At 44.1% G+C, this 26,632-nt stretch overlaps 1 protein-coding gene across 5 annotated transcripts in view; it reads left to right on the plus strand.

Moving 5' to 3' along the window:
* Nucleotides 1-26,632, plus strand: part of Lrrc3b (leucine rich repeat containing 3B) — an 86,854-nt gene that overhangs the window by 2,732 nt on the left and 57,490 nt on the right. The window lies entirely within an intron of this gene.

Genomic DNA, 26,632 nt, shown 5'->3' on the forward strand with positions numbered 1-26,632 from the left:
TTCTAGATGTTTCTCACCTGTATTAGTGCTTTCCCCCTTTTCACGGAAATAGGGTGGGGTGTCTCATGTCTTGGGAACTTGGGAGAAGGCTTCAAAGCCTCACTGAGGTAGCTCCGGCCAGTGGTTGAACTGTGTGGGGGAGATTGGAGAGATAATAGTGCCTCAGCATTCACTGGGGTGGTTCTGCTTGCAGGGCCAGACACTGTCCTGGATATCGTATGTGCTTGAGTTGCTTTTAGTTTACACAATAGCCATAAAAGCTAGGTGGCGTGATTTTATATGACTATAGGTGGGAAAATCAAGTCATGGAGAATCAGTTTGCTCTTTGTCATCCAGCCAGCACATGGTAGGGCTGGTTCCCCAGAGGGCAAGCTGTGTGTCCCAAACTCACACTCAGGTTTTGTGGTAAAGGCTGCCCACAGGGGAGAATGCATGAGGCCCCTTCCGCTTCAGTCTAAGCCCAAGGGTATACTGTGCATGCTGGCCTCTCCTCCGGAATCTGGAGTGGGGACTGACATTGTGTCTAGAGTCTCCCCGGGTGCACCAGAAGCCAGTCTAAGGAACCGCTTGTTGTTGTTGTTGATCTTCTCTTTTCAACCTGTTAGCAGATGTTTCTCTTTTAAATGCAGAGCTGGGTTTCTAAGTGTGGTCTGCTTTGTGCTATGAAGCTGGAGGCATCTGGGGTAGTAAGGGTATTCCACAGGAACATGTCTAGGAGTTGAGTGCGAACACAGGCCCTGTCTGGGAGCTCGGAGACCATGGTTCCTCTGCAGAGGCCAGCTGGTGCTGGCTACCACCCCTCAGTGAGCTTGTAGCATAAGTGTGGGAAGCATTGCCTTTTTACTCCTGGGCCCAGTGAACTTTTTTATGCACAAATAGATGTTTATTCCTGATGTTTTTCAGCATCTTAAAAACCCTTAGGGAAAAAGACTTCCCTATTTTAAAAAAAGGTAGTTTTGCTTATTTTTCCTAAGCTACCACAAGCTCAGCTCTTTGGTGGGATGGGCAAGGAAATTGCAGTAGACTATAATCCTTCAAATCAACAAAAATTAACTAACCATGTAAACCTTTAATGATTCTAAATAAGATTAAATGAATTCCCAGGCATTTTTGAAAGGTCTTATCAAGTTTGAGTAGTTTTGCCCTGCCCTACTCACAGTCATTTACCAAAGTAGAGAAACTGTAAAACATAAGGGGAAATCGCTTTCTGATGCAACCAAATGCCTTGATGGATTTCTCTCCTGTAGCTTCCCATTACATTAGACTTCCCCGTTAACATAATTCTAAGTGTTCTCTTGTACTTTGGACTCCAATGCTTCTCCACTCACTGAGACACTCCCATAGCGAGCACTTCCCAGCCACCTAGGCATTCTCTTTAACCTCTAAGTAGTCTCGTGGAGTGGGATTCTGGCTACTAGGGATAGTGCATGTGTTTTTTCTGAGGTCATAGTTCCAGGATGACCTCCTCTGGAAGATAAACTAAGAAAAATCCAGCTAGAGAGTGAGAAAAGCCCATTTCTCAGCTGCTCCAGGATAGCAGAAGTTAAAAGTGAACATGGACACCTGGTAGCTCTTATGTCACCCCCAATTTGGTGACATGCCAGCACAGAGGTCCTGGGCGGTGGCTGTTGGAGGAGAAGGTGAGGCCTGCTGGAGAAGCTCTGGGCGACAGGAACTCTAGAAGCAAGGGATATGTCACAGAGACTATTCTTGCTATCTTTTCCATCCAACCACCTCCACTTGCAATCTTTGTCTGTCCGGCAAATCCCAGGGTCTCAGGGTCTCTGGGGGCTGCATTCACTTTCTAGAGAGTTCATTAAAAATGAATCATGATTTAATGTGTGTCAGAAAATTCATACACCTGCCACACTCTTCCAGGAGGACTGTGAGCAATCAGTTTGTCCCCTCAAAAGACTGTCTCAGGATTAGGGTACTGGTTTGGCTAAGGCTCTGTTCTTTGCCACAGTGAGGAGAATCCAGAGAAGCTGGATCAATACCCTGGTCGTCCATTTCAGTCTTTTCAGAGTAGGTGGGAGTTAGCTGCGGGTCTCTGACTCCTGTGACCCATGTTCCCTCTTCTTACTCTATGGGCACCTTTGTGGTATCCTATCAAGTGGCTCACAGGATACCATCACAATTCTCCAAGCATCTATTTGTTTTAAATCTTATAACTGTGAGTTTGTGGACAAGAGAAAAACCGAATAACTATGAGCGTAATCACAAGAAAAATGAAGACTTCTTTCAGAATATATTGACTGCAAATGCTCATGTTCTAAATGGTGCAATTACACATTATTTTCATTTTAGGTTAATTTTTAAAAAATAAATAATTAAGATCCAGAGTATCCAACTTAGATTTTGAATTTAAAAAAAAGTCAAAATAGGTTCTAAGAAAAAGGTTTGAAGATAATTCCATAAATGAAACAAACAAAATGAAAATATCAAAATAGAGCCAGAGAGGTTTTAGCCTCATAAATTCTGTCTTAAACCATTATATAGTATCTTAAATCACATCCACTTTTGAGTTCTCTATGTGACTAAAAATTTAGCACCGTATTCATTTTATCTGTAGACTGTGACTCTGAACATTTTTTGATAGTGCAGGGTGGACCAGGCTTTTAGATGACAGATGGCCATCTACTTTTGTGTCCTCTTTACAAAATGTTAGAAGATTGATGCATCCCAGCTCAGCATATGACATGGCCATTTCCTGTGACAACAAAGTCTGGGCATTCTTCTTTTGAGTCATGTGACATGGCCATTTCCTATGAGCGTGAAGTCTGGAGTCTTCTCTTGAGCCAGTGGTCTTTCTCCAAAGGAATAAATTAATAGGAAGGCCAGTACAATTCTTCAGGAATGAATAATTAAGTCTTGGAGAGAGAACCAGTCCCATAAAAATGGACTTTCGTCTTCATGGGATAAATGAACAGATTAGGGAAGGTTACAATGTTTATTGTTTCATTCCATGCTAAGCTCACTTTATGTTAATACTTGCCTAGTGAAAATATTACTACACTCTTATGCAGTTTTTATTTTAAGTGCTTTAGTGCCTTTTATTAGGAAAACAAAATGGGAACAAATATATATCTCAAACTATTTTCAGTATCATGGAGCAAACTTGATAGTGCACTGTTTCCAAAGCTAGCTTCCTGATTTCCTTTCCTTTCCCCTCCCTCCCACCGCCCCTTCCTCTTTCCTGCCCTGCCTTTTTCCCTTGGGTTATTGATAGGGTAGGTATTCTCTACACTACCTTACTGGGAAAAACTTTCACAGTACATGTCTCTAGACAAGGGCAGGGCTGCGGGAACAGTGCACTGCAAGTTTATCTAAAGCACAAGATCTTCTAACCTCACCTCTGACTTAGAGAAACAGGCCTTCTCCAGGCCTGCCCTCAGGGCTTCCTGCTTGCAGTGATTAATTAATGCACTTGGCTAGGAATTTGGGCAGGAGAAAGGTCCTGGTCTGGTCTCTGGGGTTCTGTACAGTAGGGCCATTGGAATTACCCAGCAGGATGCTTTCATCTTCCTGTTAGGAGTAGTGTACAGGCATTTATTGAGATGGCCACTCTATTCTTCCAACTGTGTTTCAGAACTACCTCCCGTCAGTAAATGTACTTTATTCCTAAATGGTATGATGGAGCCTGTCTGTGACCAAGGCTTCGGCTGCAGGGCCTAAGAAGGTGGCAAGTGGCACCAGCAGGCACAGGAGGCCCAGGTGGCAGGCAGGATCAGGAGAGAAGAGGGCAAGCCCAAGGGAAGGAGAGAGAGAGAGACCACAGGAACTGAACCAGGCACAGGGAGTCTCAGGCCAGGAGAGTGACACCCATGCCATCTCCAAACCCAAGGACAAGGGAAAGACAAAGAGGAGACAGAAGGTGAGGTATGTGGTGATGAACATTAGAGAAAATCGAGCTAAGACGTTCCTAATGTAAATATTCTCAAAGGGCCACATTTCCTTCTTACATGCCAGAACAACTCATTACTGTCCCCCACCTGTCCCCAGCCCTGGCCTCTTATGGCCATTTGTACCCCATTGTCCTTGGCAGATCAGATGAAGCCATGGAGACTCTGGAATAGTATGTTTAACTGTATTGCATATATGTAAGATTACACATAAGATTCACTTCTAGCCATTGTTGCTGCCCTTTGTGGTTCCTATGGAATGTGCGTATTAATGTGACTTCTGTGGTTGGAGTAGGTGCTGCCACTCCAAAGTGGCAGTGAGTATGAGTGCTGCTGTGTGACAACTGCGCTATGGTGTGATCATGCCTTCCCTGTATCAGTGACAGAACCCCAGCTCTGCTAGTTCCCATGGGGCCTGCATTGGCATTAGAGTGGAACACTACATTGTGAGGGAAGGTTGATGAACAAGTTGTGAATTCTGTCCATTCAAGTGCAGAGACTGGTCACTAGGTTCTATTGGTGGATGTCTTGCAAGCCTATGACCACATAAGAACACTGGACCAGCGTGATCACTGAGTTTGCCAAGCATCTTTGGAAAACGAGGACTGTGGTTGTTTCTCGCTGCTGCTGGCTGTAAGTTGAGGTGGACCTTGATGAGTTGTAACACAGATCTCGTGGCTGCTTTAGCTGTGGAGCCTTTCTCCTTAGACCAATTTACACTTCTCCACACCAAGGAATTTCTTTTTCTTCCTTATTCGTGGCATCAAAAATGTTGGAAAACGGAGAAGACTGTAGGCTGAAGGAATATCTCATAGCAGGACCCTGCCAGGGTATGGGAGCCTGTACTGAGGACTGGGGAAAAGCAGGTCTGGGAGCAGCATCCCCAGGAGCATCTGTGGTCATGGTGAGATGAGCATTGGCTGCGTTTCACCTTCCAGAAACAGCCGCTTTGGGGTATGATCCCCATGGCCTTGGCCAGCATGACATGAAGTGAGGCTCCAGTGCACCTCAGCAGTGTCGACTTTCCGACCAGCACAGTTCCCTTTCAGCAGAACTGTCAGTGGTTTGGAAAAGCTTACTTCCTTTCCTTAAGCACTTTCTAGCTATCAGGAAACTTCCAGAATGCAGGCAGGTGGTGAGAGACCCATGGAAAAAGCCCAGGATCTGAAGAACTCTCAAGCTGAGGGGTGGACAGTGGATTGCAATTATGGTGTGTTTCCTCAACAGGTGGTTCTTATCATCCCGCACTGGGACAATGACTGAATGTCCAGCTCCTGAGATGAACAGTTTTGTTTGTCCTGACTGGTGAAACAGAACCTGCTTAGAAGAAAAACAAGTTCTTCAAGAACCTTTGGCTTAGAGAGTACAGGCAAGGTCTCAGAAAACAAAATAGTTTTCAGGTGTATGTAGGTTCAGCTTTCTGACCATATGCTGCCATTGGGCTTGCTGCATGAATGTTCAGTGAGAGTACTAGCAGGGACTCAGACCCCTCAGAAGCCTCCTGCAGCATGGGCTGTAATGGCTAAGGTGTATCTTTGTGTTTCTAGTTCACAGACTAGCCTCCCCACACGAGCTGTTTCACGCTCACATATTAGCTTATGCACAAATCCAGCTGTGGTGGGCAGACATCCTGTACTCTTGAGGGTCAAGGATACCTGGAGCATTTTTCACAGCCCTAGAGTTAGCAGATGGGCTTTTCAAGAGTTGGGTGGAAAAGTGCCGATAGGGAAGGGTATGACGGTGGGGAAGGGTATGAATCTGGTTGTTGTACGTAAGAGGGTTTGTCCTAGGATGGCCTCATAGTCCTTCACTGGCTGTTCGCTGTTTCTTGATTCCTCGGCATCCTATAAGCATCTCTGGGCTGGGGCTTGTCGGTGCTGACAATTGTCCCCATTCTTGTCTTCAGCTCTGTGTTGGTATTTTGAAGTTAGTGGGGCAAGTGTTTAGACTACAAAGCAGGACACATGGCCAGAAATCTAGTTGTGAAATTTCCCTGCACACACCACAGCCCTGCTCCACTTTATCTTCCTATTCTCAAAGGTTTGCTCTCTCCATCTCTCCCTCTCCCCTCCTGTCTCAATGTGGAGCTTTTATCTACCTACCCATATGTCCTTCCATCTAGAGATAACCCAACCAAGTACCAACACCTCTCCTGCCATTTAACAGCCAACTGAGCAAGTGGGGCGTCCTCCAGTACTTAGTATGCCTCAGTTTTCTCTATGTGAAATGGGTATAAAAATAGACAGTTGAGAGACATGAGAGAATTATGTGTGTAATGTGCTTTTTACACCTGGCTAATAAGGCATTGTTATTGACACCAAGCAAAGCAGTATTGATAGCTGACTGTGTACTCAGCACTGAACATGTACCCGTGAAAAGAAATTTATAGGACTGGAAATGTGGTTTAATGGTTCAGAACACTTGTTGCTCTTGCAGAGGACCTGGATTCAGTTCTTAGTTACTCACATGGCAGCTCAAAACTATCCATAACTCCGGTTCTAGGGAATCCAATACTCTCTTCAGGTCCCCATGAGCACTGTAGTTGTCTAATACAGAGACCTTCATGCAGCAAAACACCTATACATATAAAATCAAAATTAAATAAATTAAACAAATAAAACAAGCATTAGAAAATGTCCCAGAGCCCTGAAGGAAGCTTGTGGTCTGTTCCAGGGTTATCAGAACTGGCTTTCGAGAGCCTGAGGCAGCCGGACTGACAACAGAAGATGCTCATAGGTACCCATCCAGCAGCGCAGACAGACGAGGCGGCACCTGAGCAGGGCCCAAGGGGGCAGGCACCAGGTGAAAAGCCGATTAGGATGTGGTTCTAGAGCCTGCGGTTCTGGAGGAGGGGCTTTAATCTGCCTGGGGCTTTGGCGAGGGGCTCCAGGGAGTAAGCGGCCGCTTCCTCTTGTCTGCTGATGTCGCCGAGCCGGGGCAGAGCTTTAGCTTTCCCAAGTCAGAAGCCCAGGCTGCTCCCGAGAGCCCCTCAGGTCAGTGGTTGGTCTCAGTCAGCTGAAGTGGACATGGAAGCCTGCGTGGCACTATGTGACTGTAATCTCAACCCTCAGAAGCTGAGGCAGGAGCATCTTGAGCTTGAGAATGGCCTGGGCTACGTAGTGAGGCTTTTTATTGACGCAAACAGTAAGAAAGCAAGAGAGGACACGTGCAGTGCAGGCTGTGTTCAGGCTTCCACCATAGAGGGGAGTCTGCGTTCCCAAGCCTGTTTAAAGGTGCTAAGATATGCAACTGGAATTCCTCATTTTGAATGTGATTCTGCCTGCCAGTGTATGTGAGCACAGGTGAGTCCCATAAGCTCTGAGCATTACTTTTCTGCCAAATGCTTACTGTAATTCTTGTCCTCTGTACCTTACTGCGGGAGGTCCTTGGATGATGGAAATCGAGCCGGTGCAATCAGACAAGTGTTGGTATAATCCACAGGTCCCTGGGTGCTGTGACAGCCGCACACCCAGAGCAGACCCAAAATAGCACAGTCATTCGAGGATTCCCAAATGCCCACACATGACTTCTAAATTCCTACAGTGGATGAGGGAGAGATCCATAGGTGTGTTTCCTGCTTCCTTCTGTGCATAGCACTCCGCAGAGTCTGACTTTGCTTGCTGGAAGTTTATGTCAGAGATCCAGGCAGGAGTCACACTGATTGGGCAGCAGGGATGCAAGGCTACAGTTGGCACGGAGCTCCTCTGAGTGTGTGCAGCTGCAGCTAGCTCCTTCCAGGAGACAAGGGGGACTCACCTACAGTCACGCGTCAGTCAGGGGATCTCATCCTCATCTTGGCTTTGTCATCCCTCTCTCTTTACCCTTTTCTACCCCAGGCTAGTTTTGATCATGAGGGATTTCAAGGAGATGATCATACCTTACAAGAGTCTAATTATTTCTGCTTGAGGGACTAAGTTCAGTGGCTACTGGCTTTGACGTTGTCAGGAGAGACACCCCACACACACGTCACTAGACGCACATCACATCACTGGATTAAAAGAAATCTGCTTTGTGAAAACTTCAGGTCTACTATACCATCAGCCATGCTGTTGTCACAGGCAGTTTTAAAGCAGCAGGCAAGCCTTGAATGGAGGTAACTAACTCCAGGAGCTCCGTCGTTGAATTTTGACCCCACTGTTTCAGCAGCTGACCTGACCTTTGGAGTTCTACTCAACCCTAGACACCCAAAGGCTAAGCAATCTTGGTCCAAAGCTTGAAGTGTCTTTTGTCTTTGTAGATCTTCCTCAACTGTCCTTCTGACCACTCTAAGTGCTGGTCCCCAGAGGAGGCCACACACCCCTCTTCTGGGTAGATACATGTCACACGTGACACATAGCCTGCTCAGTACTGGCAGTATTGAGTGTGTTGGGCATACAGATGAAGTAGCAAATTTTGTGTTAAGTATGCATTCAAGCCGCTGGTGTGATATTTTGAGATGCAGCCTTTGAAACACGGTTAGGAGGAGACAATGAAGGTGTCCCTTGTAATGGTATTGCTTCCCTATAAGAAGAGACAGCAAACCTTTCTTCCTCTTTCACACTCAAGGAAAACCATGTAAAGGCACAATGGGAAGACATTCACTGCCATTCACACAAAGCCCATGCCCTGCTGCATCATTTCCAGAATGGTAAGAGAAACATTGCTGTTGTTGAAGCCACCCTGCCCAATATCATCCTGAAAGGAAGTTACTGTAGGCTAACTTGGTTACTCACCTGCCTCTTGATAAGTAAGAAGGTACCTGTTCCTTTATCTGGGGTAAACTACAGTCTGACCTACAGTAGTAGGCTCTCAATAATCATATACTGATTGAAAGTGTGAACTCTAGTAAAGAGAATAACATTTTTCCCACCTGGATAGTTTGGAAATAGTTCATCCAATGTCAAAGAATTCCTGCAATGGTAACTTGAAATAAAGACAAATTAGATTATCTTAGTGATACACTCACACACACACACACACACACACACACATACACATACACACACTACACACCCCAAGATGTTAATGAGCTCTGCTTTTCTTACTGGCTCACCCCATGGAGACATAATGATAGTAAAATAAATGCAGTCAGCATGCTTTCCTATTTACCCAGCATGCAGCAAGTAACTATGTCTAAGCATTAGCGATTTCATCAAGGTCTCCTAGAACTCTTCTCAAAAGAGAGCTTTCAAGTTTTGATGCTGACTTGTCAAATCCTGGTTTCCTTGAGCTAAAGGAAAGAAAAACCTCTGATCCTTCCTTTCCCAAAGGCTTAGAACCCTGGTATTGATGGGGCCTGTCCAGGTCCAGCGGTCTGGCCACGCAGCAAGTAGGATTTTCTGACAAAATGGTGCCTGTAAAATTCTCTCTTGCTATAAGAAGTGACTCAGACACTACACGGCATTCACTCCGCAGGGCTTGCTTCTTGTCAGCAGAGACCTGATTTCCTCAAGGTACTCTCCCTCGTTACCACATCGGGTGCAGCTGAGTTCAGAACGTGTGGGTGTGGGGTTTGAAGAGTCTGACGTGCTTAGGTAACAGCATTCCAGTTGTGTAATGGAGAAAACATATTGACAATATTTAATAGTGGGCTGAATCAATCTCTCTCTCTCTCTCTCTCTCTCTCTCTCTCTCTCTCTCTCTCTCTCTCTCTCTGTGTGTGTGTGTGTGTGTTAAAACAGGAAAAACATTTCTAAAGTCCACAGTGCTGCTTTTGGCCAGGGCTTTTTCTCTCTCTTGGGCCATAGTCACACTACTCAGGCCTCCAACACGAGCTTCTTTCTCTTGACGCTGTATCGACTGTGTGAGCCTCACGTTGCAGTCTGTCTGGAGGGCACTGCAGTGCTATGTGGAGGATCTGAGGGACGTCATTTTCGTTATAGGAGAGAAGATGAATTCACTTTTCTTCCTGAAGGTAGAAGAGTCATCTGCTTGCTGGAAAAATTGCTGATTGAGCTGCTAGGAGATTACTGTTAGCTTCCCACCCTCTAAAACCTCTCAGTCCACATCAGCTCTAGGACTTCTACTTGTGAGTCTTTCTTTTAAAAGTCCAGTTCCTTCCTTCTCTTTCCCCTGTGCAGATAGTAATGATGAACTTCGTATCAGTTTGAGCGGAGTTGAAGGCCTAAGCATGGCTATGGCCAGGGTGGAAGGGGGAATACAGTGATAGAGATACTGACCGGGTGCTCCAGTTACAGGCTGTCTAGAGCAGGGGTCCAAGCCAGTTTTCCTCACAGAGGATCCTTTGGTGCTCTGCTTGAACCTGTGTATAACTTCTTTACGTATATATGAAAAGAGGCAGACAGACATAGAGCCCATGTAACCCAGACTGGCCTCTAACTCATAGCCCTCTCACCTCAGCCTCCTAAGTGCCAGGATTACCAGTACAAAGCACCCTGAGCATTATGCAAGACTATGCCATTACCTAATGTGTTATCAATAATTAAAATATTATCTTAAGTTCCACACCTCAGGAAGTTATCTTAGGCATTAGATAGATATATTTGTCTTGCCTGGGCTTTATTAGTTGCCCACATGCATATCATATTGCAAGAGAAAATTAATGAAGAATTAAAAATTCTGATTTGAATTTTCTATTTTTTTTAATGTCTGCATCCTTCTGGTCTATGAATGCAGATCAAGTGTGCATAGGAAAGACTAGCAGCGTCACAGACACTTGCCTCTGTGTCTAAATTTAACCCCTTGAGGTAGTATAAGTTTTGATATCAGGAGGGGTTAACCACACGGTTTAAAGCTATACTATTTTATGATTCCAGGAGCTATAATGTCCTATGTGAAGGGAAACTGTGACTTTTACTGAAGACTTCAAAGGAGCAGATAGTGATGATGTAATCTGTGGCATGCCTTTAGCATGAAAGAGAACACCCAATTCTAGTTAGAGGTCAGTGGAAGAAAAAAATCAGAAAACATCCCAGACAATTGAGAACTGGCATTGTCTCCATACAGGTGAAACCTGTACATAGATTCTAAAGTAGTATCTGTGTTTATTAATCTTTAAAAATATACATACCATAATTCAACCAAAAATGTGGTTAGCTCATAATCAGTCCTGTAGGGGAGAAATACTTTTTCATTTATTCAAAACAATGTTAGGTTATCTTAACAACAATGGTGAAATGTTTTAAATATCCTAATCACTGGTTTCTGCTACTTTTTATCTAGTATTGGAGACTGAAGTTCATGGGTCTGCACATGCCAGGCCATTACTGTGCTGGAAAGTACCCAGCCACCAATGTTTACTCTTCAGCTTTTGGAGTGAGGATGGTGTTTGGAATATATATTATCTGGATGAAGGATGTTGAACATAGAAGTGACTAGGTGCTGGAGTGGGACCTGCAGCCCTCAGGTTCTTTTCCAAATGACTCACACACTGTTCCAGCTTCTCTAGCATAAACATGGCCAGCTGGACAAGGCTCAGCTAGGATTTCATTTCCGGAAGATGGCATCCCTGGAGTCTGCTGACAGACCCCTGGACCCTTCAGCACAGTGTTCTACTATTTTTTAAATGCTTAGTAACAACATTCAATAATCATAAGTTTGTATATTTTTGTTTTTAGGAGACAAGTTCTCTCTGTGTAGCCCAAGCTAGCCTTGAACTCATGGTCATCTTATCTCAGCCTCCTGAGTGTAGGTTTACAAATATGTTCTGTCATGCCTAGCCTTCAATATTCACATTCCATTTGGTCTTGGATAGTTGTATTGTTCAACCGAATTTCATTGTCACTTGCAATTTAGATACTTAAATTTTTTCTTAGTTAGGGTTTTTGTTGCTCTGATAAATACTATAACCAAAAATAACTTGGAGAAGAAAGATTTATTTCAGCTTTCATGACCTGAACACAGTCTATCATGAAGGAAAGTCACTGGAGAAACTCAAGGTAGAAACCTGGAGACAGGAACTGAAAGAAGAGTCATGGAGTAATGTGCTTACTAGCTCCTCCTGCTCTTACATAACTTGGCATAACCTGCCAAGAGTTGGCAGTACTCAAAATGTGCTCTACCCTCCTACACCAATCATTTGTCAAGACAATGCTCAATAAACCCACCTAGTGGCCAATCTGATGGAGGTTCTGAATTCAGAGTCCCTTTTCCCAAATGACTACCTTGTGTAATGTTTATAAAAACTAACCAATACACCACACTAAGCATATAAGAGGGAAAATATAAAATTTATTTCAGCAATATGCTTATCTCAATATGTTAAAATATTTCAACAAATAATTAAATTAAACTTTATTGAGTTTTATTCACATTGTCTCCAAGAGCTAGCCTATATTTTGACTTACACAGTTCTACATGCTGAATTCTGAATTTCCATCAAAAATATTTGGTTTCTTTTTACATTTTATAAAATGTATGGTTGATATATATGGTGTATAGCCAGGTTTGCCCCTACATATTTAACATTTTTCAATAAATGAAGAAATATTCTGAAGTTTAATTTAATCACAGTTACACATAATTAAGCATTTCTTTCTCCATCCACCCTACCCATGTTCTAAATGCTCAGTAACCCAAGGTGGTTAACAGACAACAGAGCCTTAAGCCATATGTGGAAACCACTGTGGAGGTCCCATAAGCACATTGTGAGCGTTAGTGTCCCAGAATCAGGGATAGTTTTCCTAGGTTTATGGTCTGTACTCAGAATTTCTTTTTTAATCTTCTTGTGAACCAAGTATTTTCCTCAGACCTTCCATCATCTCTTTTATATGGACCCCAAAGGGCCTTTCCTCATGAATATCATTATTTGTATCCTGAGTACCCAGCAGTCTTTGCTTCATGGGCAGAAAGTTCAGGGATGAGTTTAGGTGGAGAAATCAAGAACAGAAATTGATGCTTCTACTCCTGTTATGAAGAAAACTTTCATTTTCCTTCTGTGAGTCAGGCTGAAGGGTTTAGACTGTCGACGAAGTCTTTGATTCTGAAGACATGTGCTAGAGATAGAAACCCAAGTTTTTATGTTCTCCTTCCAGCCCCGGAACTCTCCATTAAGTTATCTAAAGGATCCTCATTTTAGAACTCTGCCTTTAATTGCTGCTCCTTGGAGTTCTTTTGACGGTGGCTCTTAAGATGCGGCGTTCCGAAGACCTTGTTCATGAGGACAGCCTGTTTGTCAAATAGAAGTTCTGTGCCCTGCCCCAAACCAACTAGGTCAGAATATTTAAAGGGCCTTGTTTTGAGCAAACTCTGTTTGTAATTCTTATATCTAACAATGTCAAAATATATTGCTTTATGTAGATTCTCAACTTAGAAATGTGGGTTTTGTTGTGCTGACATTGTTATTTTGAAGAAGAGCTCCATCATTTCACACAGGCCAGCCTCCAGTTAAAAATCCTCCCACCTCAGCTTTCTGAAAACTGAAAGAGCTGGGTTACATATGTGTACCACCATATCTGGCCTGGATTCACCAGCCCTGGTTTCTTTTTCATATTTTCTCTCCATTCCTGGAATGTGAGTCATTCTGAAGGGCCCATAGTGTGGGGTTTAGTATACTATTCAGGTCATCTAACTATGGCACTGGGCTACCAAACTATAATTTGTAAGATGTTTTCAGGAGCAGAAGGCAGAGAAGTATGTGGAAAAACTAAGTCTATAAGATCATTATAGGTGCAGGGCATGCTGTGTACCTGGAAATATAAAGCTGAGAATCACATCCAGTTTGGTTGGAAGTTGGTTGAAAAGGAACAAATGGCTGAAAGGGTTCTGGGTTGGTTCAGAAAAGACTCACTTGGTTTTCTGCCAAACATGGATCTGAGAAAGAACACTGGAGACTTAAGATAAATTAAGGTCTAAAGAGGGCAACCGAGTTTGTGAATGATAGGGATAATGTCTGAATTGCTGAGTCAGATACTTCACAACTGTGGGGGATAGATAGAGAACAAAGGCCTAGTTTGGGGATCAAGGGTAAGTCACTGATCAGGGACCATGAGAGAACAGCAAAGGGCCATGGAAACATACCTGTGATAGGTGATGGGCCTAAAGTTATTCTATACCAGCTGGGCTCAGAGAACAAGTCAGGGGACACAGAAGGAGATGCCAGAGCTACCTGAAGCCTGAGAAAGAGAACTACGTCCTGTGTTTTAGCAGCCCAGGTGGCAAGAATAAACCAGAGATCTCGGCCTTGGAGTTGCACACACTGACTCAGACACTGAAGCTGCAGACCCAGGAGGAGCTTGCAGAGCTGGAGGGCCACGTCTGTGCTCACTGAACAGATAAGCTGTGGAATGGTGGCAATGTGTGTCCCACAGAGAGTGCCTTCCCAGTGCAATGCTTCCAAGTCTCAGGCAGACTTATCTTACCTGGAACCCCATGGTCCAACACCAACATGGGGTCCAGCACCGAGGTCAACAGAACAGAATCACCCTTGTACATACCCAGGTCGATAAAGAGCCAGCCGTCTTCTATACACCTAGATCACACGGCACAGAACTGTTCGTCACATACTCAGTTAAGCACAAAATAGAGTCATTGGTCCACACATCCAGGTCAAAGCAACAGAGAGCCACCCATCCATGAGTCCACTGTAATGCAGTGCAGAGCCCTGGACTGTATGTGGCAGAATGGAGCATGAAAAAGGTTGGGGAGAGGAATGAGGTGGTACGCCAGGAGCTGGTCCCAGTAATAATGGTGCTCAGGGCCCTGCCAAATACTATGTCCACAGCCCTCAGCACATGAATGGATTAGAACAGAGGAGTAACTTGATTAAATAAGTGTTTAAAAAAATTCTTATATGTGGAGTTCCTTCTTTTTTTATATATCAGAAACTTAACAATCAACTTTTACAGAGAACCCTAAAAAGTTTTGGTATATGTGGTTAACCATAGTAACCATGATAGGAATGAACACAAATAAATGCTTATTATTTTGTTAAAATAACAATAATAAAATGATTATTAAATTTTGCAAAATTATAAAGAATTATATTTTCCAAAAAATTAAAGATGATGAGGAGCTGGGCATGACTGTGCTGCATTTTTTGCTGCCTGGTGTAACAAAGGACAGCTGGACACACATATGCTTCTGTGTGCACTGTGCAATTTTTAAAGATTTATTTAAATTGTGTTTCTGTGTATGGCAATGTGCACAAATGTGCAGGTGCCTGCAGAGGCCAGAGGCATAGGATTTCCTGGAGCAGGACTTAGAGGCAGCTCTAAGCCACCTGAATATGGGTGGTGATAACTTAACTAGGGTCCTCTGCAAGAGCAGTACCTGCTTTGAACCACTTAGCCATCTCTTCAACCCCATGTGTTCACTCTGTTGTCACATCCATGTGAGGAAGCTTTTAGGACCCTCCAGCACATACTTGTAAGAGAACAGACACAAAGACAGTGAAGACACGTATCACAGCACATTCATAAGGAAAAAGAGAGACGTTAGTAACCAATAGGGCACAGAATGGAGGACAGGGAACAGTTTCTGAAATGGCCTCGCCAATGAGCAGCCGAGTATCTGCAGGCTCTGGGTATGGTTTTGGGAACATTCCTTCATGGTCCTCACACTAAGCAGGTGCCCTACTCCATGTAGCTGACCTGAGATGAGAAGGGGGAGAAGGTCTAGTTTCAGAGCAGTGTGTATTTTACAGTCTGATCTTGCACACGCTGGAGTCAGAGCAGTTACTAGGAGCACTCAAGTCACCCAATAGCTATGTGATCTTTGACAACACACTCGTGGTCTCAGGGCTCAGGATCCTGGATTAGTAAGTTTATGAATGACAAGAATTCTGATAGCTCTGAAGAGTGATCTGATAGATATGGGGATTCCATTTTTGCCACAGTTTGTCTTAGAAGCATTTTCCTGAGGCCTTATAATCTTGGCTTGAATTGGAAATGAGTAAGAAAGCAACAGTTTTTATTTCAGAGGGATGTAGGCAACAGCTGTTTATCTCTAAAGTTGTGGTCTTGCTGGTTGAAACGCAATCTCCTTAGGCCTGAAAAACTGGTACCTTCCTTTGTCCACACTTCCTATTTTGGAAGGGAGGTAAGGGAAGCATGTGTAGCCTGGTAGCACGTGGAGAGCAGAGGGAAACCTGTGAGAATCATTTTTCTCTTTCCACCATGTGGGCTCCATGGATGAACTCCAATCATTGGATCTTTCACTCCCTGAGTCATCTCACTGGCTCCAGTGTCCATGCACTAGACGATCTGTTTACCAGCTAAGAATGCATAGGTATAGATTCACACCTGTGCATGCACATTGCCTAAGAAATGTAGCCATCTTCTGCTCAGTGTCCCCTAGCACAGCACCTTGCTGTTTGAAGGGATTTCAAATGGGTATACTGTTATGAATATTTATAAGTACTTTCGTAGTCATTAGAAAAATAGAGCAAGCATTGCAAAAATCATTCATATTAATCTTATTTTTTTGCTAGGAGTTTTAGAAAAGGGAGTTTGAGAAAGGAGTTCATTGGCAGTGGTACAAGTGGAATGTGATGCAGGCGTATTGAGTAACTGATGTGGGAGGGAAGCGCTAACTTAATCGTGTTGATGAGGCTTTTGTTCTAAGGAGTTCAGAAGAGACCACATTAGCAGGTGACCAGGTGACTTCTGGCACCTGTAGGAGTGTGTGTGATCTTCATTGGTTTGATAACTTCTTCTAAAATGTCCTTTTGGGAACCTGAGCTATTTCACATTTGCTTCTGACTGATTGTTTTGGGTTCTTAGAACACTAGACTTTAACCTGGATATAATTAGAGGAAACAAGCAGGCAAATTAAAATGAAAAGAAATTATGTAAAACAACTGGCCCCGGATTTTACACAAATGTCAGTGTCATGAAACACATGGAAAAACTGGGCTGGAAGTATTTGAATTAAAGGAGACTGAAGAGCCATGGCCACCAAATCAGCATGTGACCCTTTATGGGACCTAGATAAAAATAAAGTGCCATGAGCACATTTTGGAACTCTTAAGGATATTTGAGAGATGAATTGCTTAATTGCTTACTAGAAAACAGGATAGCTACAAATATAAATTTTAGTCTCCCTAAATGTGATACCGTCTTTGTAGATCATATTCTCAGCTTTAGAGCTTCATCCTGAATTACTGAAGTATGGAGTGCATCCATGTCCCCTGCCAGGATTCCAATAGTTCAAAGTATACACACCCATACTAAAGGCTCACATAGGTTGTGCCCATCTATAGTTTTATATATATATATATATATATGTGTGTGTGTGTGTGTGTGTGTGTGTGTGTGTGTGTGTGTGTAAATAACATGCAAACATGTGCATAGGCATGCACATGTATACAAACGTAAATCCACAGGCATATATGTATATAGGCATAGATATATATGCATACACATGATCACATATATGCACATATAGATCCATACAAAAATGTATATGCAGACATACATATTTAAGTATGTATCCAGACACATGCATCCATACTTACACACTTAGAAGACAGAGAAAATATGATAGAAGATGACAGTCAATCTGGAGCATTCTATTTCCATTATAACAATCTTTCTGCTGACTTAGGCATTTCAAAAAGAAGCTAAAAACTATTAGATTGTTTTGAGTTTGGGATGTCTTAGACATAAATCCAAAAATCTAAAAATGCTTTTGTGTAGACCAAGGAACCAGTGTTGAGGAGATGCATATAATTTTCCTTGAGCCACCAGAGGAATATGTCTCTGCCCTTCTGAGACCAGCCAAGGCTTTTCAGCTAATTACTCCATAGGCAAGATTTCACTACAAAGGAGAGATTAGCCCCAAAGATGGGCCCTGGTCCCTGTGGCTGAGTACAGTTGTGACTGCCTACATTCCAATGCATTCAAGCATTGCTTATTATCATCAATCAACATCCACAGCTCAGACTCTGCTGTTGTTTATGTGGTTTTGTGAATTTGCTGTTCCTTCAGTGAGTATTTGGCATGGTCACTGTGTCTTGTTCTGAGAGCTGGGGGTAAGGCAGCTCACATTCTGTTTGCATTTTGTAGTTTGAGGGAGAGAAAGCAGCCAGACACATCAGTAAGTGGATGAGAGGTCACAAACACCACTACATATTTTAAAGAAATCATAAACGAGCAAGGATCAGAGGAAGTTGTCCTCTGAGGAGAACACCAGTTACCATGGTCAAGGGAAGGAACACTTGGCTCTTGTTTACATGCCTTTTTCCTGAGTTCACCCTGATGTCAACAGCCAAGAGTCATCTACAGCTCCTTGCTGTGCTGGATCAACACAGGTCTGTGTTTCAGGTCTTTGTCACATGACCACAGGTTGGAACCATCTGAAGATGACACACTTCATCTCGTCTCCCTCTGACAGATGCACCTGTTGTCCTTGCTCATTAGCATAGCAGCGCAGGCCTGCACATCTTCAAAGATGCTGACCCCTAAGCCATCAGAAATCCCATCCATGCTCATCCTGAAAGGGCGAAGAAAGAGTTAGAGCCCCTGGAAGATACTTCAGGAAGCCTTCCCGTAGCACTCCTCAACACTGCCACCCTGGCATGCCTCTGAATCACTATCTGCTTTTGCTAATTCGATGTGACAGGTCTCTAAAGCAATTTCAGTTTGTGTCCAAGCAGGGTGGGGGAGAATAGACACTCCATTCGCCTTGTGATGCTCATCAAATCCATTTGGACTCATTTCCTGGAGGCATTAAATATGTTTTATCTTTTCTTCAGTCACCTTTCCAGTTTGCTCCAGTAATTATATTCTATCTGCGGTGCTTGGTGCTCGAGTTTCCCCCAGAGTGTGCAGCCCTTGATCGGACTTCAGCCAGGAGGCCACCAAGGACAAAGAATAAAAGCAATACCTCTCGGTGTTGAGGAGAATTCCAGATTGAAATCCAGGCAAAAAGCTTGCCTCTTGTGTGGACTTTGAGGAGACAGTCTGTGTAGGGTTTGCAATGTCACTCTGATTGCATGTCCGTTGTTTCTCCCTGGGTGGACCATGCTGCCTCCAGATGGCAGGGCTTGGGAGAAGCAGCATGAAGTGTCATAAAATGAGTAGCACTTGATCACTGGGCCATGAACCTGGCTCAGGGCCCTTGGACACATGCGAGTTGACACCCTCCTGCTTCATCATGATTCCTTGTCCTTAATGGTGGTCCCTTCCCACCAGCTTCCCCTCCACTTCAGCAGTCTGTGTACAGAGAACCCCCCATCTCTCTGCTGTAGAGCGCCTGAATTCATGCTTCCTACTGCTTGGCATGCCCCTGCCTCTGATGAATCACCCCACCCTTGCTGTTCAACTTTCTGTGGTTTTAGCTCAAAAGTCACTGTAAGAGCCACACCACCCCACAGTCCTTTACTCCTCAGCACTGGTCTTGGTGGATTTTTCTCCATAGCCTCTCTCACCTCCTCCATGGTTTGTGTTTTCTGTTTATTGTCTATTTTTCCTCAACTCCTGAGTCCCATTAGAGCAAAGGCCCTGTGCCACCCACACCCCCAGTATATCAGCCCCTGCATATAGCAAACACTCAGTAAATATTTGTTGGAAAACTTACTTGGACTCTATAAGAAATAGAACAGCCCCACATGCACATTCTTGGGATCAAATAACGCGAGGTTTCTGTGATGGCTTTGTAAATTATAAACACCATACAAACTGAAATTTATATAGCCTCTGCCCTGTTGCCAATGAAGAACCTCCTTCCTTTACTCAAGTATCCATGTATACTCTTATAGTGTGCATCACTGTAGAGATGTGATGCAGATCATCAGTGGGAATTTTGGAGGGGAATTTGGAGCAAGAGAATCTTAAAACTTGCTACTCAAGCGAGTAGCTGACAGACACCAGCTCTGGTCCCACTGAGTACATGACATTTAAACAGTGCCCATTGCCATGTAGTGACTTTGTTCAACTTAAGTCATGTACAGCTTAACTGGACCAAGACTGGACTCAGGAAAATGACATCATGTCCCAGAATTGCACAACAGGGAGTGGAACATAGAGGCCAGCATAGTGGCATTGGGCGGCTTAGGCTTGTTGTACCTCTGCGAGACAATAGTACAGTAATGAAGGGCACTTGATGGTGAACGCACCCTGCCTGTGGATGGCATCTGTGATTTTCTTCATCTACTTACCTTTGTGGAAAGTTTTCAACCTTTGCTATTTATAACCTTTTCTGACTTCAATCAGAATGTAGAGTCTACGGGCTCTGAAAGAGGCTTGATTTAAATTGTGGGGGGAGAGGAGGGGTTTCAGAAATCTCAATCCATTATTCATAATGTTTAGAAAGATGTGGATTTCTTGGAAGCGTGAAAACTATCCTGGTAGAGACTGATTCAGGCAGAGAGAGCTGCTGTCAGATGGTAGGAAGCCCTTCTTCGTTCCCTGGCACCTTGTAGATAAGGTGCTGATGTTGCTACCCCACCCCTCTGCCCTCATTTTCATAAGGACTGAAAAGCTTCCTTCATTTCAGAGGAAATGAACATACCCGCAAGAAAATGAAACCGAGTCTTGAATCTGGGGAAATTGCTTTACTTTGAGCTCTAAATCTGTTTTCTTTCTATTTCCTGAAGCTCAAAAACTGCCTAACCTGCTTTTCTGATTTTGAGAGAATTAGTATCCTGCCCACATGGCCTAGGATGTGGGGGTCTCTTTGTTAATCTCCGGAGATGCGCCCTCCCAGGAGTACTTTAATCCTCTGTGAAAATGCGTGTAGCACAGACACTCTTGATCATAATACTCTCACTGAAGCATTTTTCACTTTTAATTTGCCTGTCTTAAATAAACAGCAGTTGCAACACCAAATTTGTCCTGTGAACTATGCCTTTGGATAGAGCAACCTACTCAGGATACAGATAATAAATAACCTGACTGTCTTAAATTCCAACAGTATGCATTGCTCCATTAGCGCACCTCATGAATAATAATGGGTATGCTTTGTGGGGGAGCAACCGGTTTCTTGAGAGGAGCAATGCTGGAGTCACATATGTGGTACAGGCAGAAAATGTCCTTCTCCGAGAGGATGGGCTAACATGGTTTTTAGAAATGTTTATAATGGGAGCCACTTATATAGTCCAGAAAAATAATTAGAAGTAGAGACTGGGCTTCCGGTTGTCACAGGCTCTCCTTTCACTCTGTGTCACCTGACTCAATGTTAGGCTGTCTGAGAAGGCAAAATCATCTCATAGAATCTTCTTAGAATGGCACGAGCCATCCTTTCCCTTGTATGAGTTTGGAAAGCTGTTGCTCTCGTGGAGAAACCAATACTTGTGTTCTGATGCTCACAGCCCCACCTTGGCCCTTCTCATTTCTTCTGTATGCTGTTTCCTCAGAATCTTTAACAAGAAAAACTACATGAATGAACTGAAGAGCACATTCCCAGATGCCAACTGAGTGTCTATTTTTACCAGACCCTTCTTGTCATACTCCTCAAAATAAAAAGAGACACATGCTCCAAGTTCCAGTTTCATGACAGGAGACCTCTTGGTGGACACACTTTTCCATCACTTGGGAAAATTAGTTTCCCTAGTTGGGTTCTTCATCATTCATAGCTGGGTTCAGAGCTGATCTTTCTTTGCCCTTCCTCTAGTCTCACCCTGCCCATTGCCACCAGTTCCATTTTCTGAAGATGCCCTTTAATTGATTGCCTTCTTGTTTAAACTGTTTAGTAACTCAACTATCTCTGATTCCATAAGCCTGACCTGGTCCACGAGGCCACCTGTGCTTCTGTATTTATGATGAACATCATCAAGACTGTTGCTTTCCTTCCTGATGTGTTCCTCCTGCCTCCCACCATCTTTGGTGTGGCCTGCACTTGGAACATTCTCCCCTCTTTGTCCTCATGTATCCTGTACTATTCTATCCTTGTGGCCCAGGACAGAAACTAGAATAGAAGTTTCCATTAACCAGCTCTGGGGATAGTAACCCCTGTTTAATAAAGTAGTGCTTTTTACATTCTCTTCATCTGTATTTTCTGCCTCACTAAGTAGGCCATATATTTGTGTTTTATATTTCAACTGTGACTTAAAAATAATCACAAATCTGAGATGATCCCCCACACTCCGTGTATCTCCCTCACCACCCAGATGATCACTGAACTCCGAGCTCTGTAGGGTCGTGTGATGTGCTGTGTCTGTGCTGCCCTTCAGCATCCACAGAAGTGTCTGGCATGAAGTCAGTGCTCAGTAGGTACAGCAAGAGTGAAGCGCGAGGATCGGGAGAAGGGCCACCAGGCCCTGAAGAGACCTGTGTGTAGATTCCTGTCTTGGGGATCAACCTGAAGTGGCAAGCATGAAATGAGCCTCCTCTGAGCCACAGCACTACCTTGTTCCTAAGGGATGAGGTCCATTTGTCTGTTGACAGATCAGGAATCTTATTCAGCTACAAAGAAGAATGAAACTGTGCTCATTATGTTACATGAAATAGGCCATCGTTAGGCAAATACCGTATTTCTTCGCATAGGGAGCATGTCCACGTGTGCTGTGTGTGAAAGCTGTGGAAGGAAGGGACTGTCTTAGTTAGCTTTCTGCTGCTGGGAGAAAACCATGGCTAAAAGCAACCTGAGGAGGACAGAGCTTGTTTTAGTTTACAGGTTATTTATAGTCCAACGTCAAAGGGAAGCTGGGGGAAAAGTCCACAGTGGAGACCTGGAAGTAGGAACTGAACAGAAACCATGAAAGAACACTGCTCGCTGGCTCACCCTCATCGGCTTCTTCAGCCTGCTTTTTTTTTTTTTTTTTTTTTTTTAAAAATTCAGCCTAGTTTCTGCCCAGGAGAGGCACAACCAAGAGTAGATTTAGCCCTCCCACATCAATCATTAGTCAAGAAAATGACCCAACACACTTGTCTACAGGCCAGTCTGATGGAGGCAAAGCCTTAATTAAGGTTTCCCCTTCTCCAACAATTCTAGTTTGTGACAAGTTGACAAAAACTAACCGTAACAGGCATCTTAAGAGGGGATGCAAAAACCTTAACAGTGTGAAGGAAGAATCATGGGTAATGGAAATGTGTGACATGAAAGCCTAAAGGCGTACGGTCTTTGGGGGTCAGGGGGGCAGCAAGAAGGAGCCGCAAGGAAGGGGGAAGGCAGTAGGAGGGGAGACAGACATAGGAATAGACGTAGAAACACATTCCTTAATGAAACCCATCAGTTTGTATAGCAACTTAAAGGGATTTTTAAAGGTGGGGTTCCCTTGAAATAGTTGGAAAATTGCTTCTGTTTCTGTACTTGTCAGCTAAGCCTGTGCACCACACTGAGAACTAACTACAGTTAGAATGTTTGATTTGTATTACATCCATGCCAAGTGACCATACTAGAAGGAACTCAGGCCCTATTACCAACAAGCAGGAGAGGTTGAGATTGAACCCAGGGCTGGCTGCAGTGTCCACTTTCACTATCACAGACTTTTAGTGTCTGGCCTCCTGCCACTCAGTACTGGGTGGTGGCAAGGGGAGCTAATATGTGGCATTGGGGACAGTGTGTGATCCCACATCACCTCCTGGACTATGAAAAGAAAACAGCTAGCTGAGGTGATATTTGGCTTCCACAAAGCCCAGAGAAAGCTGTGTGTGCCTGTGGAACCCCAGCAGTATGACCAGCTGAGGCTCTGTCCCAGAGGCTGTCAGGAAAGTCCCCACCCCACCGCCACCCCGCCCCACACACCTCCATGAGATCCTCTTCATTTCTCACAGTCTCTGCTTTGGCACCTGTTCCTGGCAGCATGTGCTGCTGGGAAACGTTAGATGTCACCTCATAGCTGTGAAGTCTGGTGGAAGACAGAAGCCAAGGAATGGCACCCTGGAGCTGGGAAAGAAAAGCAGGCTGAGGAGAGGAGAGAGAGCAACAGCAGCCGCAGAGGTTATCCTTGCAGCCAGAGCACACCGGAAACCCCTCGGTCCACACAGCCAGCTCTGTGGGACAAGATGGCAATCCTTCCGTATTCAGGTGTGAGACAGCCCTGGCAAACGGGCCCAGTGTTCAGATCCTATCTTGCTCTTTGGATCACACACCCACCCACCCCTAAAACCTACTTTAGCTTTAAAAACAAACAAAAACACAGATATTTCAGGGATGAAATTGATTTTTTTAAGTGCTCACATCTTTATTTAAAATTCTACTAACAAAATCATGACAACATTAGGCAGAATAAGCAAAGTGTTTCCCTGAGTATCACCCTGCTGAAAGCATGTTCATTTTTTTCTTCAGGGTTTTTCTCTGTGCTGTTCTTGACTGCATCCATACACATTTTTACCAGGGCAGAAGCCCAGAGCTCTGGTGTACTGGAATCTGGAGGGAAACTGCCAGTGCCCAGCTACCTGGGGCAAGGTCGAGGGGGTGGGGCCACAGTATACCTGGGAAACCTACACATACCAGGAAGTGGCCCCCAAACCCAAGACGGAGCTGGAGGAATGAAAAGACAGTGCGTGGGGCTCAGGGTGAGAGGGTAACAATGCCTAAAAGATGATGAAACACCAAGTGTGCAGAGCTGTGGAACCAGGGAAGAGGAAACAGGACAAGGGAAAGGTATGCGGAGTAATTAGTGAAAAGACATGGCTTGCCTCTCCCTATCCATTAGCCCAGCTGCCTGTGGGAGCCAGGGCCAAACTCTGAGTAGGTTCTCCCACAGGCTAGAGATCTTGTCATTTTCCCACAGATTGAAGTATGAAAGCAAAGCAAGACTAGATATACATGTGAGTTCAGATTGTGCAGGAACTGGCCTGTCATTAATAATGGTTTAGAAGCAGCTGACACATCAATTCTCACTGACCTGAGCTTCAGAGAGGCAGACAGAGGACTATCACACACACACACACACACACACACACACACACACACACACACACACACACACACACACACAGACAAAGGAAGAATGTGCAGGAGAGAAAACCAACACTGTCCTCAATGCCGCGTAAGATAACCTGAGGTTCTGAGAACCTTTGGCTGTGATGTGTGTTTCAGGGTCTGAAGTGGCTTCCCCGACACAGGCTCAGAGCCAGCTTCGAGGTTATTATATCCTCTAAGAGCTGTCTATGCAAAAAGCCAACTGTACCCATAGTGTGCTGAGGTAAGTGAAGCTACAGAGAGATGCCACGTTTAGTTTCTAAAGAAAGGAGTTGTGTTTTATGGGTAGTGGAGAGGATGCTTATAGTGTCCATACCTGGTGGCACCAGATGGCTCTATTTTTTCCATGACTAATTAACGGCCTAAAATAGCCTGCATGATACATTTCCTAGATGGGGAAAGCAGTCCAGAGCTTGGCAGAATTGCTATGATGTTTTTCTATTCCTGGGCTGTTTCTAATAACCTGCAATAATGGAATGGATTCATAATTTCAAATCACTCAAAGATTGGGTGTCCTTGAACAATGCTGGGATGCATTTATAAAAATCCTGAAGTGGATACTTATGTATTTCCCTGCTGCCCAGTCATCTACAGCAAGCCAGGCAAGCAGAAGCTAACTGCAGGAGCAGGGCTTTAGGAAGAGCCTGGCTGTGTATAGCAATGGCACTCATACTTCTCTGTACCCCTAGACTTTTCCTGAAAGACTTAACACATCTAAGTTCCAAGCTACAATCCATGCATATTAAGTTAAATTTTCCAAGCTGGGGCTAAGGGATTGGCTGTTTAAATTTTTCCAGGTAGTTCAGATGCTCTGCTATAAATAAGGTGTAGCAGAAACCCCAATGAGAAATGCTAATACACCACAGAAATGCTTCATAGAGAAGAGAAATGGCAAAGACAGGCAAGGAATAATTTGGACTCTGTAGGCAGAGAAAACAGTAGACGCAAAGAGGTGAGAAAAACATGGATAGAAGAGGTGCAAACTTCCATATAACTGACTTGGAGGCATGAAGGAAAAGCAGACTGAGTATGAGAAGGCAGCAGGGTGCTTCCTAAGGGTCCTGGAATACTGAAACACTCAGCTGTGATGGGCATTTTCATAGAGTATCTGTGAAAAAAAGAAGCAATTGTTTGCTTAATGTTCGTAGTAAACAAAGCCAGGGAGAAAGCAGAAAGTGCAAGCCTGTGTCACATGAGGAGGTTGCCAGTGTTTAGAATGGCATTTCCTAACTTGAGCCATAACACTGCATCTCCAGAGGTTTGTGTAGCATTTACAGGTCTATTTCTTTAAATGGACATTTCCTAACTTGAGCCATTGCGTGACCATCTCCAGAGGTTTGAATACTGTTTCCTGGTATATTTCTTTAAATGGACTTGCTGATTTTTACTTAAATATATCTACAAAAGCTATCTGTCTGGGTGTCCACCTCTCTATCTACTAAATATCTCTCTTGGTGGAAAGCTATGGCCTTTTTCATAAGTAGAAGTTCAACTGTAAAACCAATACCACAAAAATAAATCGAGATGGTTCCTTAGGTACCAGCTACTCATCCTGTGTCTGAAGCGCTGTCCTTGCGTGGGAAGGGGAAGTCAGTAAATCGTGTTGAAACAAAACAGCAGCTATCAGGGTTGGCGCCCAGGGTGGAGAATCCGGGATGGCAATGACGGCTCATAGGCAGGCAGGGCTCGGGACCTGTCACATCCCTGTGCGGGGATGATGGGCATTTTGTTGAAGTTGCCCTGAGAATGTGAGCAGAGTTGGCCTCATGTCAACTGGAGTGCTAACATAAATGCTGGAGGTGTGGTTGAGGAACCTGACGAAAATCACAACAGCCCATCTCCAAAGTGCTTACAGATCAGCCATCTCTTCTTCTTCTGCCTACAGAAAAGGGCAGCCCCTCTTGGTGTTTATTTGATAATCCCGGCAATAATGCATTTGCTTTGCATGTAAATGAACCTAACTATGCACCATATGAAGAGCGAAA

Source organism: Peromyscus maniculatus, chromosome 9 (assembly GCF_049852395.1).
Source record: "Peromyscus maniculatus bairdii isolate BWxNUB_F1_BW_parent chromosome 9, HU_Pman_BW_mat_3.1, whole genome shotgun sequence".
In the NCBI taxonomy this organism is placed as follows: domain Eukaryota; kingdom Metazoa; phylum Chordata; class Mammalia; order Rodentia; family Cricetidae; genus Peromyscus; species Peromyscus maniculatus.